Source organism: Festucalex cinctus, chromosome 6, assembly GCF_051991245.1.
Source record: "Festucalex cinctus isolate MCC-2025b chromosome 6, RoL_Fcin_1.0, whole genome shotgun sequence".
NCBI classification, from domain to species: domain Eukaryota; kingdom Metazoa; phylum Chordata; class Actinopteri; order Syngnathiformes; family Syngnathidae; genus Festucalex; species Festucalex cinctus.
The window spans coordinates 1,778,916-1,795,933 of record NC_135416.1 but is presented as its reverse complement, the minus strand read 5'-3'; the positions used below and the strand labels follow the sequence as shown (position 1 = coordinate 1,795,933).

The 17,018-nt window shown below is 40.5% G+C and overlaps 1 protein-coding gene and 1 long non-coding RNA gene across 3 annotated transcripts in view; one reads left to right on the top strand and one right to left on the bottom strand.

Annotated features, from left to right (window-relative positions):
• Positions 1–17,018, bottom strand: part of LOC144020158 (uncharacterized) — a 35,470-nt gene that overhangs the window by 17,386 nt on the left and 1,066 nt on the right. Inside the window, exons 1-2 of one of the 2 annotated variants that reach the window (XR_013283812.1) lie at positions 13,831–14,236; positions 2,458–2,573 (exon numbers count right to left, since the gene is read on the bottom strand). This is a non-coding gene — a long non-coding RNA (uncharacterized LOC144020158). Of the gene's footprint in view, positions 1–2,457; positions 2,574–13,830; positions 14,237–17,018 lie in introns of those variants that run through there. The other variant, XR_013283813.1, reaches the window with a different exon arrangement.
• mgat3b (beta-1,4-mannosyl-glycoprotein 4-beta-N-acetylglucosaminyltransferase b) overlaps positions 533–17,018 on the top strand; it is a 34,145-nt gene continuing 17,659 nt past the window's right edge. The window contains exon 1 of the mRNA XM_077523309.1: positions 533–1,108. The gene's annotated coding sequence lies outside the window, so the exon portion shown is untranslated. The remainder of the gene's footprint in view (positions 1,109–17,018) is intronic.

Below are 17,018 nucleotides of genomic sequence, written 5' to 3'. Positions count from 1 at the left end.
AATTAAAAATAAATCTAAAAATAGCACAGGGCTGCTCCCATCATGTGTTGGATTCCTGGTATGCGCTTGAGCTCTGCTCCATGTTAAGGGGGGGGAAGAGAGACGATCTTTGAGGGGGGGGGGGGGTCTTTCCTATTATCACAAGCAGGGGCGTTGATCCGGGGGCTTGGGGGCCGTCCCGCCAATAACGTTACACAACGTAATGTTGTTCACTATATCACCCCATCTCCTTGAACGCGAGGGGGGTGGAGGGGTGTGGGGGGGTCGGGGGGGGGGGGGCTTCCTAATGATTACTTGTGGGACCCAGATTTTGCTGCGACGACCCTGACAAATAACATGGACGCGCACTACTAAACCTCCTCCTTCCTGCTTTTCATTCGCCAACCCCCTCTCATATTTCTGCCCCCCCACCACCCACCTCCGCCTGTGGTTGGCCCCCCTGCATGACCCCCCTCCCTCCCTCCACCCCTTGTCCGCGGCGGCGTGACGGGGGGAAGGGGGCGGAGCTCTCCCCTCTCTCGCTGCTGCTGCTGCTGCTGCCGCCTTCACTCGCCCTCCTTCCAACCTGCAGCGAAGATGGTGAATTACCACTGAAGAAGAAGAAGAAGAAGACGACGAGGAGGAATATTTTTGGATTGTTTTTGCCTGGCGGCGAGGGGGGAAAGAAAACGCGGAGGCAAAGCTAAAGCCGGGTTAGGCGGAGGCCCCCGGGAACGCTTCCGAATCCGGGACCAAAAGGACGGCGGACATCGGCGGTCGACACCCCCGCGAAGCCGCCGCCGCCGCCGCCGCCACCACCACCACCGCGTCCCGCCTCATCCCTCCATCCTCACGAATTCGGGACAGAAAGGATTATAAAAAAAAAAAAAAAAAAAAAAAAAGCACACCGCCGCCATCGCCATCGATTGGAGACCACCCGAGCCCCGGACTTGGCAGCGCTCCTCCCCGGGCCGGCCGGCCGGTCGGTCGGCCGCAGCGGCAGCAGCAGCAGCAGAGTCCTCCTCCCAGTTCGGGGGATGCGGCGCCTCGTACGGGAGAGAGTCGGACGAGCGGCCGGGCTCTCATCCGCAGTGGACCCATGAAAGACATCTGACACAAGCACAGATGGGTAAGAGGAGATGGTGTGCGCGTGCGCGTGCGCGTGCGCTGCTGGGTGAAGTTGATAATAACAAGAAAGCGCAGATGGCCTGCGCTGCCTTTCACATAGATGATGACGTTCTTTACTGTCATTTCGAAAAAGGTCTTCATTGAGAGCAGTGCGGCGGATGTCGCATACTCGCGGTTCACCTATTCACGGATTTTTTATTTTATTATTTTTTTTAAATCAACCCGTTTTTCCATGGAAAACACTTTTTTTTTTCACAACACGTTCAATGTACATGGCCTATGTCACTTTACGCTATCTTGTATCGCAATGAAGACTGGAAAGCCTAACTTATATTTCCCAAAAGAAGTTGGTTGATCTTCAGTTTTTGTCTGGGGAAAAAAATTGAACATCCAAAAAAAATGATTACATTTTTCACAAATGTTCAATATCTGAGGCCTACATTTTATATACGTTAGGGATGTTCGATACCAGTTGCCTTCAGACCAATACCATTAAGTACTCATACTCACTGAGTACGATACCTTGAGTACTTTCGATACATTTCATTTAACACAATGTCAAAATTGTGAAACAAATACCTATCTTTCTTAGCGCAAATGACAATTCGCCTGTGTTGCATAGCGCCAACTACTGTCAAGGAGGACTTAATGTCATTTATTTTTCCTCATGAAAGTATTGGTGGTTGGTCATTGCAGGCTCCACTCAATCCCTTATTTAAAAAAAAAAAAAAAAAGGCCACGTCATTCGTATAGTAATTTCCCAGCCATCGAAAGGATTATGGTCCCGACCCCCTACAATAAATGAAATCTGCGATGTCGAAATGCACTATTTAAATACACACTAGGCATGTTTTTAAGGCATAAATGGCATTTGAGAATTTTAAAGTTCTTTAAACACACCTTTTAAGTAATACAAACATTTCATCACGTATGAAAGAGAGAGAGAGCACAATAGATAAAACAAAAACATTGTACAAACACAATGTCACATGTTTACAGTAAACAAATGTTTTGTTTTGTTTTGCCAAACTAAGAAAATTATCTCACAAATACATCAATCATCATGCACAATGATGTACTTGTATGTAAAACGAATCTACAGTCATCACTTTATGTCGGCGTAAAAATCAGGATGGAAGAGGATTCGACTTTCAATTATTTTCAGCACAAAAAAAAAAAATAGGCTGAGCTGAAATACTCGATGTCCTGTTTTCATTCTTCTTCCTAACTCACGCAAACCAAAATAGTGTGCCGCCACCTACTGGCAGACGGTGGAATTACACCCCAAATAAACATCCGGGGGCAGAATGTAGGCAGAGCAGTCAATCATTTTGATGATGCTAAGCTAACCTGGCTCATGGCTTCGCATCACATCCCGCTGTTGCCGTGGCGACGAGGCCGCGTTCCCGCCTCTGATCTGGCAGCTACGCGCGCACGCCAGGATGCTGGCTGCGCTTACGCTGTTCCTGGAGAGAATAAAAAGACATCGCTTTCCAATTTTTGGAGTGTTTTTGAACCGTTTCCCAAGTGGTGTGTGTGTGTGTGTGTGCATATTTTACTTGCGCACGCACATTTTTAGGACGGCGCGTGTGTGTGTGTGTGTTGCCACATGTCCTTCCTGTTGTTTTGCCCTCTCGCTCACCCCCCTCGAGTGCTCAGCTGGAGCGTCCAAACACGTGAAAGTCGAGCCTTGTCGTTTGCGTTGCTGTTGTGTCACCGTTTTGGGAAACAGGAAGAAGCCGCTCATGAGGCGTCGGCGTTGTCGTCGCACTGATAAGAATTTTGTCTTAAATGGACGTATTATTGCCACGAGCAACCAGCCGCATAATTGACTGATTTAATTAGATAGTCGCCTGAGACGCGAAGGTCCCGGAAGAGCGATACAAGTCCGCTTCGAACGGTACGCTACGGGAAGTGAGAGTGGAAATTTGCCTTGGCGGAGTTTCAGCTTACGAAGCTTGTGTCACTCGGCGACATGAAATTTGGTAGGCAGCTGTCAACAGGAAAGCCACAAAAAAAAAAAAAGTTCTCAAAAATTTATGTCTGACAGGAAGGCTGACATTTTGGTTTGAAACATCCATTTTGGGTTAATTTCGGCACCCCAGAATTAAAAAAAAAAAAAAAAACAGCCGCTGAAGCCAGTTTCACTTGGTGACATGAAATTTGGTAGGCACGTCTATCGTAAGTAGACACACCAAAAAAAAAAGTCTCAAGAAGTCATCATGCCAGAAAAGACATACGGAACCTACCGTTTTGGTTTGAAACATCCATTTTGGGTTAATTTCAGCATCCCAGAATTACAAAAAAAAAATAAAAATCAGCCCCACAAAAAAAGTCTCAAGAAGTTATCATGCCAGGAAACACACAGGGAGTCTACTGGTTTGGTTTGAAACATCCATTTTGCGTTAATTTTCGTCCCTAAGAGTTAAAAAATAAATAAATGAAATCAGCCACTCAAGCCTGTTTCACTTGGCAACATAAAATTTGGTCGGCACATCTATCATAAGTAGACCCACAAAAAAAAGCATCAAGAAGTCATGCCAGAAAAGACACAGGAAGTCAACCATTTTGGTTTGAAATTTGGAGTTAATTTTGGTCCCTATGAGTTTAAAAAAAAAAAAAAAAAAAAAAAAAAAGTTTTTTATCTTATACTTTTTTCTTCTTTTTTTTTTCTTTTTCTTATAATTTTTCTTATACAGAAACGTGCTATCTGTGTCATTTTTGGTTGTGGATACAGAGACCACACTAATCCATTATTTATACAGCTAAAAACTTAAAAATTTAACGAATTGATGGAGTTCAACCGCCTTAAAATAATGCTTAAGAATTTGTTTTTTTTTTTTGACCAGTTAATATATAAACTAAATTTATAAAACGGGAAAGTGAGTATAAATTCAGAGGAACAGACCTTTTTTTTTTTCCAAACCTAAATACAGAACAAAACAAAAAGAACGATGTATTTCAACTGTGGAACAATTTGGACTGTAAAACAAAATCTTCTCAATCTATTTGTATTTAAAAAAAAATGTATAAAAGCGCAATTACTGCAAAAAAATAAAAATGTATATATATATAGCACAAGGACATGTAATTGAATTATTTTGTAGCACTTGCTGTCATTCATTTTGTGTTGATTATTTTTTTTATGTGTTGATTCGGGGCAGACATGTTTTTACTGTTTTCTGTCCCCTTTCATTTTTTTTCATTTTTTTTTACTTTAAAGAGTGAAATAAAATGAATTGAATTGAATGCTTGTTTTTCCCAAACAGGCAAAAAAAAAAACAACATGAAATTTCCTTGCCCCCCCAAAATGGCAGCTTGTTTTTTTTATTTTATTTTATTTTATTTTTTGGGGGGGCAACTTTATCATAGCGGTCGACCCTGAAAGTGGTGCGAAAAGGCAAGCTGCTGCACTTTGTCAAGGTCATCAGAAGGAAAACGTTGCGACCTTTTTTTTTTCCCGTACACCGTCACTGCTCCTGCTCCTGACAACACTCAACCCGCCTCCTTCTCCAACCCACTTCCACCCCCCCATGAGCTCCACTTTTCTAAATAAGGCCCCCCTCAACACCACTTGCCCCCCTCCACCCCCTCACTCAATACTGCCTACTGTCAGACAGCTCGCCCCAGTTTAACCGCCAACCGGGGCCAAAATAGAAAAAGCTCTCTCCTTGACGACATCTCCGCCATGTCCTCGCTCACCCGTTGCTGCCCCCCCCCCCCACCACCACCCCCCACCCACCCCTCTTCGCTCGTAGTGTTGCTTTCCAGTCGGCGGGGAAAAAAAACAAAATGCCAGGGTCAGAATGTGAGGCATTCCCAAAATGTTGCTGGCTTGCAAAAGACTCCGACCTTTACGGATGCGGCAGCCGTGTTGGTGCGGCGGCATACCATGCGCGGTCGCCACTATTTAAAAGAGTCACAATAGGAAATGGTTTGGTTGCACCTTTTGCGCAGAAATGTGGTGTTTGATGACTGTTTCCTGTTTGCCGAGTTCAAACACAAAAAAGGAGCTTACAAGTTTTTCTATAGTGGCCGACTTTTATTTTCAACCTCAACCGCAGATTTGTCCAAATTTTGTACAACAGCGTATGATGCACTGTCCTGGCCAGGACCTGTTATTGGTTTCTGTGAATATTTTTGACGTTCCAGGATATATTTTTGAAAGCTTTTATGAAGTTCTGTGGCAGTTGTTTATGTATTTATTTATTGTAGTTCAGAGAGACTGATTTTGATTGATTAGATTTTCGGCGTTTTCGATCAAATGTGAGGAAATATGTCAAGCGTCACAAAAAAAACGTCCCGAGTAGGACGCTACATTGCCGAGACTCTTTGAAACCAATCGTTTGGGGCCGCTAGCTTAAAAAAAAAAAAAATGGAGTTTGTTGGAGGGCAAAGTGGAAGTAGTTTTTGGTTGAAATAGTACTTTCCTGGTGTAGATTGTCATTCATTAAATCGTTTGTGTCTCGATTTACTCTTATTTTGTTGTATATCAAAGTCTTCAAGCTAACTTAGCTTGCTAGCTGCTAACAAATAGACCGCACATTTACAACACATTCCTCAGCAGAGATCAAGCCTGACTTAAAGTGTTAATTGTGCTAAATCGTTAACTTTTTTGTTCAAAATTACTTGAATACTTATGCAAAAAAAAAAAAAAAAAAAAAAAAAAGTATGAATGATTGTTTACTAAAGTTAACATGGCACATTCATCACGTCTGCCTGGAATTTACAATCATGTTATGACCCACTGTAGATGAAAAAGAGAAAAACTACCGTATTTTCCGCATTATAAGGCGCACCTTCAATGAATGACATATTTTAAATCTTTTTCCCATATATAAGGCGCTACAGTAGAGGCTGGGGTTTTGTTATGCATCCATTAGATGGTGCTGCGCTAAAGGGAATGTCAACAAAACAGTCAGATAGGTCAGTCAAACTTGATTAATAGATTACAAACCCGCTTTCTGACAACTCCAAAATGAATAAACAGCTGTTTTGTTATTTTCTCTGAGGTAAAGTATTCGTATTAGCTAGCGATCCAAGATGGCGGGATCTTCTGCGCATGCGCGTCACCGATCGTGCAGGGTCGCCGATAGCGTCTCGACAGCGAGACCTGTTGCGGCTCAATATTGATCCATATATAAGGCGCACCGGATTATAAGGCGCATGGTCACCTTTTGAAAAAATTGAAGGCTCTTAGGTGCGCCTTATAGTGCGGAAAATACGGTACATCAAATCAAATCAAAACCAAATGATCTGAGCGTATGCTCGTACTTTTTGGGGGTGCAAAACAATTGCGCCGTAGACTCGCGCTAGCCACCGTCCCTCAGTAGGGTTGCCAATTGTCCCGTATTTAACCGGGACGCCCCGTATTTTTTTGGGCTAAATTGTTATGTCCCGTTGAAACTGGATGGACAGAAAGTGGAAAATGAGTCGCGAGTGAAGATTTTTTTTTTTTTTTAAATGCATGGATGGATGAAGAGAGGCAGCGAGTGAACGAGAGGACAATTTTTTTTTGTAGCGATTATCCGGCAGTCGAGATTCTCATCTGGGAGAGTGGTCCGGTCTACACCAAGTGGCCACAAAAGCTTCGCTTCACCTCATTTTGCCCGGGAAAGCCCCGCAATGAAGCCGCGTTTTTCACCTCCACGTTTTCATCCGAGCGCGCGCGAGCGAGCGTCTATTTATGAAGTCCCTCCCACTTGTTTGTATTATTTCCTCCGCTCGCTCGTCTTGCCCACCCACCAGCCGGCAGCCTGCAGGGAAGCCGTAATGTGCTTGCTGATTCTCGTTTGAACTCGACATCAATTCCAGCAGAGTGACTCATTAAAATATGGGAGCGCGTGTGTGAAAAAGCAAATTTGGCTCAGTAAGCTAAAGCCTGGATTTTTTTTTTTTTTTTTTTTTTTTTTTTTTTTTTTTTTTTTTTTTTTTTTATAATTCAGCCTCCGAATGTGGTTTCCCAAAGCTGTGTGAAATGTGGATGACATTTGTTTTGTGACTAGACCCACAAAAAAAAAAAAAAAAAAAAAAAAAGTCTCAAGTCTGCCATTTTGGTTTGAAACCAATATTTTACGGTCATTTTCAGCATATCTAGGGGCCCTTCAATTAAAAATTAAGACCACAAAACTTAATTTGCCTTAGCACAGTTAACAACATGAAATTTGGTAGACTTTTCTGTCATGAGTAGACCCACAAAAAAAAATCTCTCGTTGTGCCTGAAAAGACACCATAAGTCTGCCATTTTGGTTTGAAACAGCTATTTTGCGGTCATTTTGTTTTGTTTTTTTAGCATTTCCAGGGGACCTTCAATTAAAATTTCAGCCCACAAAACTCTTTTTTTCCTGAGCAACATGAAATTTTCTTGACTTTTCTATCATGAGCAGACCCACAAAACAGTCTCAAGTAGCCGTGCCTGAAAAGACGCCATAAGATATTTCAGGGGAACTTCAATTAAAAATTCAGCCCAGAAAACTGTTTTGCCTTAGCAGCATGAAATTTGGTAGACTTTTCTGTCATGAGTAGACCCACAAAAAAGTCTCAAGAAGCCATGCTTGAAAAGACACTATAAGTCTGCCATTTTCAGCATGTCCATGGGACCTTCAATTAAACAAAAAAATCAGCCCACAAAACTAGTTTGCCTTAGCAGCATGAAATTTGGTAGACTTTTCTGTCATGAGTAGACCCACAGAAAAGTCTCAAGTAGCTGTGCCTGAAAACACATAAAAAAAAATCTACCATTTTGGTTTGCAAAATCTATTTTCCGGTCAATTTTTAGCATTTCAGGGGAACTTCAATTAAAAATTCAGCCCAGAAAACTGTTTTGCCTTTGCAGCATGAAATTTGGTAGACTTTTCTGTCATGAGTAGACCCACAAAAAAAAAAAAAAAAAAAGTCTCAAGTAGCCGTGCATGAAAAGACACCATAAGTCTGCCATTTTGGTTTGAAACAGCTATTTTATGCTCATTTTTGAGCATTTCAGGGGACCTTCAATTCAAATGCCTTAGCAGCATGAAATTGCTTTTCTGTCATGAGTAGACCCACAAAAAAAAAAAAAAAAAAAGTCTCAAGTAGCCGTGCATGAAAAGACACCATAAGTCTGCCATTTTGGTTTGAAACAGCTATTTTATGCTCATTTTTGAGCATTTCAGGGGACCTTCAATTCAAATGCCTTAGCAGCATGAAATTGCTTTTCTGTCATGAGCAGACCCACAAAACAGTCTCAAGTAGCCGTGCCTGAAAAGACGCCATAAGATATTTCAGGGGAACTTCAATTAAAAATTCAGCCCAGAAAACTGTTTTGCCTTAGCAGCATGAAATTTGGTAGACTTTTCTGTCATGAGTAGACCCACAAAAAAGTCTCAAGAAGCCATGCTTGAAAAGACACTATAAGTCTGCCATTTTCAGCATGTCCATGGGACCTTCAATTAAACAAAAAAATCAGCCCACAAAACTAGTTTGCCTTAGCAGCATGAAATTTGGTAGACTTTTCTGTCATGAGTAGACCCACAGAAAAGTCTCAAGTAGCTGTGCCTGAAAACACATAAAAAAAAATCTACCATTTTGGTTTGCAAAATCTATTTTCCGGTCAATTTTTAGCATTTCAGGGGAACTTCAATTAAAAATTCAGCCCAGAAAACTGTTTTGCCTTTGCAGCATGAAATTTGGTAGACTTTTCTGTCATGAGTAGACCCACAAAAAAAAAAAAAAAAAAAGTCTCAAGTAGCCGTGCATGAAAAGACACCATAAGTCTGCCATTTTGGTTTGAAACAGCTATTTTATGCTCATTTTTGAGCATTTCAGGGGACCTTCAATTCAAATGCCTTAGCAGCATGAAATTGCTTTTCTGTCATGAGTAGACCCACAAAAAAAAAGTCTCAAGTATTTCATGTTGTAAAATATTTCACTTTTCGTCATTGCGTGTAGGTGGATCATGGCAACAGATTGATGACTAAAAGACTGAACTCAAACATTCAACAAAATTTTTTTTCCTCTCCATCCACCCCGAATTGTGTAATTCAGGCCCCGAAGCCAGTTTCACTTCACAACATGAAATTTTGTCGACAAGTCTATAATGAAAGTATTAAAAAAAAAAAGTGTTTACAAATAAAGTGTGCGAAGCTTATCAAAAAAGAAAGAGGAAGTCGGCCATTTTGGTTTGCAGCAGCCATTTCCTGTGGTTGCTGAATGTCGAGCTTGTCCTCGAGATTGTGTCAAATTTGCTACCAAACGTCAATCACTATTTGACAGATTGTCATCATTAAAAAAAAAAAAAAAAAAAAGTAATCCCAAAAATGTCAGCTTGAAAGACTGAAAGTTTCACTGAGCAACATGAAATGAAGACCCACAAAAACGTCTCAGAAGCCCCTGGATGTCTGCCATTTTGATTGAAGCGGCCATTTTAGGGTCAACTGCTCCACTTGCCTCCAGCCATGCTAAGCTAATCAATAAGAGTTAACAGTGCTGATGCTAATGCGCTGTTTGATTGCGCTCATTGTTGTTTATTGATCGACAGCGACACTTTCAGTCTGTGAACGTTTACAATTTGGTGCCATTGATTGTTTGGCGGGCAACACTGCGGTGGCTTTTATCCGCCATTTTAAAATTTGGTCTGTTTTAGTCCAGTGTCAATCACACTTGCTAATTGTTAACATACTTAGACAAACTCATCACATTTTATTTAGTCAATTTTTAGCCAACTATAAAGCTAGCATTTTAGTCCAAAAAAAAACATCATTTATTTGTCTCGTTTTAGTCAACAAAAACTGACGTTTTAGTCAGGACAATCGTTTTACCCCTGTATATTTTTTGTCAGCATATAATGTTGATCATTTTGGATCCAAAACGATTTCACATCAAATGTTCTATCATCTTTTTGAAAAAAAAAAAAAAAGCACGACACACAATTGCAGTATATCAGCAAGTGGCTACTATGGCTCCATGCTATGAGCTAGTAAGTTAGCTAGCATTAGTTAGCGGTCGGATTAGCATTATTGTTGGAATTTATAGCCGTTGGATAGCCGTAATTCTCTTTTTATTTTTTACAACCGTTCACCGTGAATCCACCGCCTACAAAAACACAATTGTTGTCTCGTTTTTGTTCATGAACTAAAATATCCATAGATTTGTGTCCAGTTTTTATGAAGTGAAGTTCATTTTCGTCCCGTCTTCATTAGTCGACGGAAATACAAACTGATTTAGTCCCACTTATTGTTTATTAATGAGGGTTTTAGTCTGGTCTAGTTTTCGTCCGGTGAAAAATGTGTGTTGACGAAACTATTTTCGATTAGTTTTCATTGACGAAATTGACACTTCTTCAGAGGATCTGGGTTCCAACCTGTCATGACTGCGTTCTGTTTGGGGCAAAGGTCATGTTTGGGTCATGACCGTGTGGTCAAGTGTCTGTTTGGAACTGATGTAACCAGCATCTAGTTTCAACTGGTAAGGCGCTATGTGATGTCAAGAATCTTTAATCTCTTTATCTGGTCAACAGCCAATCAGATATTTCCACGTCAGTCCTGTTACCCGTATCGATTCGCTGCCTATATGAGCTTGTCTGAGGAGTGTTTTTTTTTTTTTTTGTCGGATTATTACCTCTGTCCCTCTGTGCAACTCCACCACCCCAAGTTAGATTAGCGTCTCTTGATTCTCGATACATTCTCGTTGTTTCTTGTCTAGCCAAGTTTGTTTTACGCCTCTCGATGTTTGTGTCTGCATTTTTGGGATCCAACTTCAGAACATAACAGAACCTGGGCTTAAGGGCATCAATTTTCTCCAGGTAGTACGGCTTCTTTCCAAGAAGTTTACGTTAGCTTCATTTACGGCTAAATTGTCCATAAGTGAGCAAATGTGAGTGCGAATGATCGTCAGTGTGGATCTGTCGTGGATAAACGATTGTTTGGCCTTGGCAGAGGTTCCAATTGTTTGCTGTCTTAACTCAAAACGTTTTAGTGCTTCTTTCAACAACTCCTTAGTCATTGATGTTTACGCCAAAAAAGGCGCCTAAGAATTAATTTCTCCAAACATGTCGTTTTTGCCTTGAGCGTTTCTCCTCATCCTACTAAACGAAACGCTATCAAAGCTGCTGTTTAAGTTAAATATGCGGACCGCGCGCTTATGATCTTTGGCACAGAAAAAGCATAGACGAAAAGTGGGATTCTTCCTAAATTAGAAGCATGTGCTGGACATTTTTTTTGTTTGAAATTATGCGGGGAACATATGGCAAGGCCCGCATGTCTGGTTGTGTTAGATGGCAAAACATTCCAGGAATTCGGACCCTTTGGGCTGCGATTCTTCTTGGAGATTACCATCAATAAATACTTCGCCTCGGCGGCCGGCATGCGGAAGGCCTCGGCCTGTCGTTCCCGTCAGCGTTGGTTGCTGTAAGGGGACACCCGGACACTTTTTCGGCCTCCGGCGGTTGATTTGGCAGCTGCTCGATGTGAGTGACCACATGGAGAGGTCACAAGTTAGCTTGGGAGTCGGTGACCCGTAGATTTTTAATTTTGTGGTGAGGAAAATTGAGCAGCCAGATTCACTTGGGAAAATATTTGTTTATCAATGATAAACCCATAAAACGGCTCAAGAAGCCGTTCCTGAAAGACGCAGCAAGTCGGCCATTTTGGTGTGAAGCAGCCATTGTTTACTCAAAATGACAATTGCATTTGCAGTGCTCAACATTGTCTGAGTCGTATGGAAGCATATTGCATTCACTTAAAAAAAAAAAAAAAAAATCTCCAGTTTTTCCGACAATTTTTTTTGGGAGCTTTGGTTTTTTTGTTTGTTTGTTTTTTCTGTTTTACTGAATATTTTTTTTCGATGTTTTTTTTTAACTATTTTTTTCCTGTCATAAAAAATATATTCCAAAAACCAGGGGGAAGAAAAATACTTTGAAAAACGGGGTGGGGGTGGGTTGGGGGACATTATTTAAAAAAAAAAAAAGGGAAAAAAAATATTTAAAAAAAAAACAGAAAAAAACCAGAGGTGGGAGCAACAAGATGGTCGCCCTGTGCCTTCAACGGCTTACATTGCCGTGTACTTGAACTTTACGATTGTTAACCTTATTCTGAATTCCGAATAGTCTCAATATTCAGAAATCAGGTCATTTCTGGGTCACTTCTTGTTGAAATCAAGTCACTTCCTGTTGAAATCAGGTGACTTCCTGTTGATTTTAGGCCACTTCCTGTTGAAATCAGGTGACTTCCTGTTGATTTTAGGTCACTTCCTGTTGATTTTAGGCCACTTCCAGTTGAAATCAGGTCACTTCCTGTTGCTTTTTCATCTGTTCTTATTGCTTCTGGAGAGCCATCCCACAGGGATCAATAAAGTCAAGTCTAAGTAACACCAAATCAACATTTTCGACAATGCTAACGCTAGCAGGCGGCGTCTTCTATCGGCGTGACATGTAATGAAAACGCGCCGCTTTTTTTGCGCTGCCGTCAGTCGGCGCGCGTCGGTCTGATGCGGCGAGCCGTGTAAAGATTGTAAAAGATCGGCGAGGCGACGCTTCGGCGTCATGGCGCCTCCAAAATGGCTTTATCAAGGATGAACTGTGCGCGCGCGTTCATGCGCACAAGGAGGCAGGAGTGATTCAGCACTGTTGGCCCAAATGTCAAGTGAATGGACGCCATTGTGTTTTTCCTGCCGCGCTATCTTGGAGACTGCTTGGCTGGCCAAAACACGCACACACATTATTCTCTTCCAAAGTTTACTACTGGATCGCTGTCAGGTTTTGTTTAGCAAAAAAAAAAAAAAGTATATACATGGAAAAATGTTGATTGAAATGGGAAGATGTCAACCATTTAATGTTGAGTACATTTATTAACAAAAGTTAGCGAATATAATCTATTCGAACCAGATCAATGATTTTTGGGTGTTTTTGCAGAAATGATTATGTTCAAGGGTTACATATTTTGGAGATTACACGAAAAAAATAAAAATAAATCGCTGGAAAATGCGTGGGAAAAAAAAAAGAGAGACTGATCCATGACTTGCTTCAATTTGACCAACTTTCTGGATTGTTTTGTATAAAACAACCCCCCCCCCAAAAAAATGGAGTCGAAAGTTGGGTGACATTGACCCAAGTGGGTGTTTGTTCCCTATTTTACCCAGATTCTTTTTTTTTCTTCTTTTTTTTTTTTAACCCAACTCTTTTATGGAGTCATCCATCCATCAAATACTAGGTCGGTCAAAAACAAACCTACCTACCTATCTAGCTAGCTAGCCTATCTATCTATCTAGCTAGCTAATCTATCTATCTATCTAGCCTATCTATCTAGCTAGCTAGCTAGCCTATCTAGCTAACTAGCCTATCTATCCAATCTATCTATCCATCTAGCTAGCCTAATCTATCTATCTAGCTAATCTATCTATCTAGACTATCTATCTAGCTCGCTAGCTAGCTAGCCTTTCAAGCGATCTAGCTAGCTAGCTAGCTAAGATAGAAGGAAATAAGAGTGAAATAAAAGATCTTTGGTGGTCTGTCTCGCTAGCTAATCTAGCTAATCTATCTACAGACAGACAACCAAAGATCTTTTATTTCCTTCTTCATCTGATGACATTTGGAAGCCATTGAACACTCAGACGATCATTGATTTGAGATGGTCCCTGAAGGCAGCATCGAGATCGACAGATAGGCCGTGTTGGGTTGGAAAGCTTCACAGCACACTTGTTACGAAAGGTCGTTATGAGCCTCACAAACGCACGCACACAACAGACATTTACCGTGTTGAGTGAGCAGACAAAGGCTTGACTTCACGTACGCACAATGAAGGCCACTGTAGCGGAATCAACAGCAGTCTTGTTCCTCCGCCTCGCACACGCACACGCGCGCACACGCTGAACCTCTCCAAACATGTCAACACAGGAAACAGACATTGGCATCCACCAAGTGCAGCCAATCCGCCATGTTGAAAAAGAATCTTTGTTTGCCTTATTGTTGGCAAAAGTGGAAGACTTGCATGGTAAAGTCATTTGGACACACACGTAATAGACAATAGACAATAATAATAGACAATAACTCAAAAGACCCCTGATGATGATAAGGAGGACAAATGGATCCAGCCAGGCCTGGAGGCGGGGCTGCATGGCGAGCGTCCGGTGGCCGGGCCTGCACCCATAGGGCCCGAAAAGGCAATCCATCCCCCTCCTCATGGGCTCACCACCTGTGAGGAGGGGGGGGGGGGGGGGCAAAAGGGGTCGCGAGCGCAGTAAGCTGGGCGGCAGCTTCATTAATTCAAGAAATAATAATACATTCATCAAAATAATAATAAAAAAAATAATATAATGAATAAATAAATAATATAATAATAAATAAGTAATATAATAATACATAAATAATATAACAATAAATAAATAAATAAAAATGAAAAATAAATAAAATCACTCTCAGCAGACATATTAGGCAGACTTGAATAAATAAATAAAAATACAAAATAAATAAATATAATTATAATAAATAAATAATATAATGAATAAATAATATAATAATAAATAAATAATATAATAATGAAAAAATAAAAATGGAAAAATAAATAAAATCACTCTCAGCAGACCTATTAGGCAGACTTGAATAAATAAATAAAAATAAAAAATAAATAAATATAATAATAATAAAAAAACATAAATAATATAATAAATAAAATAAATAAATAAAATCAATAATATAATAAATCAATAATATAATAATAAATAATATAATAATAAATAAATAAAAATGGAAAAATATAAATAAAATCACTCTCAGCAGACATATTAGGCAGACTTGTTCAGCTGAAGAAGAAGAAGAAGCCTTTTGTCCGGAGACGCTCTCTGCGGGCTTCTCTGTTTCCGCGACATAATGCAGCATTTTATAAGAAAGGGGGTGGGGGGGGGTATGTTGCTCAATGATGCGTTCACTGACACACGATATAATCCGACTCAGCCTGGTGTGTGTGTTGGCGCTCATTTTCAGAGGAGCACAAGTCACAAAGAGGGGACGGCAGAATGCGGAAGAAGCAAAAGCAGGAGTTCGAGTTTTCTTCTGGCTCGTCTGCTCTCACGCTTGGCCAAGAAATTCGGCGCATTTTGCCAAAACACGCACACGCAAATAAGACGTGTAAAGTGCAGGAAATTAAAAGAGATGTTTCCTTTTTGACTTTAAAGCCTTGAGAGACACTCGGGAAATAATGCTTGTTGTGTTTCATATGCAGCCGCATAAAAATGTGCTTCTTATATCTGATCGCAATCGGATCATGTCACTCATAGATGATCGGATTCGGCAGCATAAAATCGTGATCGGAACACCCCACGACCTGCAATTCATATCTTTGTCGAGAATAAAAAAGTTACAAATTATTCTAGGCTTCTTTTTTTCGTTTGTTTTTCAATGGCTGATGAATCGGTTATCGGAATTTTAGGCCAAATATCGGCCTCAAAAATCGCTATCAGTCAATCCCACAAAAGTAGCTAATTATGCAAACGAGTCTCTCGTGGAGAATGACGGACAGCACGCGATAATTTCGATATTTTCCCTCCGATTCTCCTTTTTCGGGATCACTTCTATCGGCTGACTTGCGTGTGTTTTGCCTGCGTTTGCCTTTGTTGGTTTTGATTGTATTTTTTTTTTGAATGAAGACACTGTTTGACATCCTGTTGTGCTGGGAGTGCTTCACGAGGGCGCCGCGCCGGTTACTGAGCCCATCAAGCCACTTTTGTGCTGGCTCGGCGCTTCCTGGCTGCTCCAAACATTTAATGCACGCGCGCATTACCGGGGGAAAAAAAAAAAAAAAAAGCTCCTGATGGCTTCTTCCATCTTTCCTGTTTTGTCTTCTGCACGTGCATTTGCAGCTGATTAGGTGGTCCTCACTTGGATCATCCACAAAACTTTTTACAGTGCAGTAAAAGTAGAAGTGCAACATTTAATCGATTAATCGACAGCGAAATCGCTTATCAAATAAATGGTCAACTATTTTGATAATTGATTAGGAATTGTCTTCACTTGAAGCATCCACAAAACTTTTTTTTTTTTTTTACTTTTTTGCAGCACAGTAAAAGTACAAGTGCAACATTTAATCGATTAATCGACAGCGAAATCGCTTATCAAATAAATGGTCAACTATTTTGATAATTGATTAGGAATTGTCTTCACTTGAAGCATCCACAAAACTTTTTTTTTTTTTTTTTTACTTTTTTGCAGCACAGTAAAAGTACAAGTGCAACATTTAATCGATTAATCGACAGCGAAATCGCTTATCAAATAAATGGTCAACTATTTTGATAATTGATTAGGTTGTCTTCACTTGAAGCATCCACAAAACTTTTTTTTTTTTTTTAACTTTTTTGCAGCACAGTAAAAGTACAAGTGCAACATTTAATCGATTAATCGACAGCGAAATCGCTTAGCAAATAAATGGTCAACTATTTTGATAATTGATTAGGAATTGTCTTCACTTGAAGCATCCACAAAACTTTTTTTTTTTTTTTTAAACTTTTTTGCAGCACAGTAAAAGTACAAGTGCAACATTTAATCGATTAATCGACAGCGAAATCGCTTATCAAATAAATGGTCAACTATTTTGATAATTGATTAGGTTGTGCTCACTTGGAGCATCCGCAAAACGTTTTTGTTTTGTATTTTTTTTAACACTTGTTTATATTTATATGTTCAAACTTGAATAAACCAAAACAAACTTAACAAAAATTTTGTCTGACTCCTCGATTGGGCCGGCGTGTCCCTAATGTTGTGGCTTGTGCTCTCTCACGCGCATACTCGAGACGCGTGCATTATTGAAGAGTCACTTTAGCACGCGTGCTTTCCGCACACGTTTGCCTCAACCCGCCGCTGACCCGTCAAACTCACAAGCGGAGGAAGGAAAAAAAAAAAAGAAAAAGAGGAAAAGCCAAATAAAAGCTATGAAAAATGGATGTGCGCT